Raw genomic sequence first — 2,788 nt, 5'->3', positions numbered from 1 at the left:
AAAAAATGGGCCCCAGCGAGGCACGTAGCAAAGATGTAATTTCTTAAGTGCGTCAAACTTTTTTAAATTAATCATACGTCAATCACGCAACTATAGAAAAAGTAATCTTTTATGTATTTTTTGTATTAATAATATGAAATCTTCTCTTGCAAATTTGAAGAAATTAATTGATTTATACATATACGTAACTTATTAATAAAAAATTTTTTTGGATATATCACTTTTAACTCTCAATCCTTTGAATTTTTAAATATTTAATAATGTAACAAATTAATTTGAAAATAAGCTTATATAGTGGAAAGATTGGTCTCTTGTGTAACGCGCACGATATAATAACTCGCCGAGAATGACGCGCTGCGCCGCATCAGGACGCCAATCGTCGCTTTTAACATTCACCCCTTGGCGCTCTATGGATTTTTCATTAGTTCCAACCTGGACAACCGGTTACCTGAAAAACGCTATGTCTCGGGCTGCTAGTCAAAGGTAATTTTTCATGATAGATCACGCTCGGCGTGTCGCTCATAACGGCGAAAGGTAAGCCTGGTGCGCAGCAGAAGATCAAACGTGCCAACAACGTCGTCGGCCCTCGTTGCATCCGTCGACAAGTGATTATCGATCGTAATCTCCATCACTTACCGTTCTCTAATCGACCATGTCTAAATTGAAATTTTGTACAGCTTTTAAGATTCGCAAATATTCAATATTTTTATCCTTTCGAAATAATTCCGAGAGCTTCAGATACGTTCTTAACATCACTACCGATTTGTGTGATGGTCTCAGTTATTGTTAATAATTCGGCGATACTTTTTAGTGACAATTTGTTCAATCTCGTTTATTTCGGCCTGTGTTTCCTTTCGCTTTGTTTTAGATCATTGATTTCTAATGTTTAATGATTATTTTAAAAATTGTAATGACATAAGATTTGATTAAAAGATAAATTAGAGTATTAAGAATTAACAAAAAGAAAAAACAAATAATTACTTACCCAAAAACACCTACGGCGACGGCAGCTTCGCGTAAAGCTCGTTCTTGATCCATTTCTACGAGAGCTTCCGGTCTGATGGTGGCAGTATTCCTTGGTTGACGTTCATTCTGAACAGCTACAATTTGTTATTTTCTCATGTTTATAAAATAATATTACATATACATAAACACAAATATAAAAATGTATACTCATATGTATACTTGTACACACAATACATATATGTATGCACACGAGGGATGTTTTCATTTTAATTACCTATTTAAAACTTTTACAAAAATATTTAAATATTGGACATATTGGTTGCGTTTGTGGAACGCGCTATGAGTGCTGCTGTATTATTATACTTTTAGATCTGTTTTTTATTTTTGTATTATATGAACTGATGCACCAGTCCATATAAGCTGAAGTGAAACAAACAGTAAGTCACTATGGGTTATTGTGATAGAAAAATATAACGTTAAAATTAAATCTTTTGTAACTTTGTACTTATTTAATTCAGTTGAAGATTTTTTTTTAAGTGTTATATAAATTTTATATTTTAAATATATGTAAATTAATCAGATAATACATTCAATTTTAATGATGTATAAAAAAAATTGAAAAAATGAGTGAACATCGTGCGATGCGATGAATATCGTAAAAATTTCACCGCTATGTTACGATATGTTTCGTTAGCAATCAATCGGAAAAACGATTCGATTTTTAACGAAATATCAATTTTGCAAATACTACACTATTGTTATTTGTTATCTATGTTTTTTGTTACAACTATCTTATAATTATATGAGATCATTTGTGATAATGTGAGGAAATTGTAATATTGAACATAAAGCTATATTACGAATAATCGTAATCAGTGTTCTATTAAAAAATAAATAAATGATAAATAAATGATTAAAAAAAAATGTTCGAAAATATCAATTTTTAAAAAATAATATTTATTTATCGAATGTTATTATATAAGAAAAGAACTATCGTTATGTTGTGCAATATTTAGCACAATTGTTTTGCGATAATTTAGTACAATTGTAAAAGTGGTAACTATATTCTCTACACAAACATGTACAGATATCAACTATTATATAATAATAGGGAAGAAATAGTAAATAAAACTAGTGCAGTATTTGCAAAACTGGTATTTCGTTAAAAATCGAATCGTTTTTCCGATTGATTGCTAACGAAACATATCGTAACATAGCGGTGAAATTTTTACGATATTCATCGCATCGCACGATGTTCACTCACTTTTTCAATTTTTTTTTGTTCATTTTTGAAAAAACTGGCAGCCTCGAACGAAAACATATTGTAAACGGTGATATGCTCGACGAACAATAAGAGCATTGTGCCGTTCTTCAAATTCGTGAATGATTGAAACATTATTGAAATATTAGTTGAACGGATTCACAGGAATGGGGAACAACAGGGGTTTGCGGTTGTCTGCCGCCCTCTCGTCAAACTCACGTAACGCCATGTTATATCACGCTGGTGGTCTGCATCTGACACGCGTGAATTCAACAAGGCATGCAGCAAACTAGCAACGCTTATTGTTTGTAATATGTATGTAACGCAGTACACACCTAAAAGTTTCAATTACCAATCCATGAGAAAATATATTTTGATAATGATGACGATAATAATGATTACTATACATTTCTACTGCAGATAAATATAATTGATAAATAATAAATATATAAGCTTTTCAAATTTGACATATCATTATCAGTACATTTTCCAAAGGCAATGGTCCGAAAGAGAGAGAGAGGGAGAGAGAGAGAGAGAGAGAGAGAGAGAGAGAGAGAGAGA

This window comes from Atta cephalotes (assembly GCF_000143395.1).
Source record: "Atta cephalotes unplaced genomic scaffold scaffold00047, whole genome shotgun sequence".
In the NCBI taxonomy this organism is placed as follows: Eukaryota; Metazoa; Arthropoda; class Insecta; order Hymenoptera; family Formicidae; genus Atta; species Atta cephalotes.
This window is presented reverse-complemented; position numbering follows the sequence as displayed.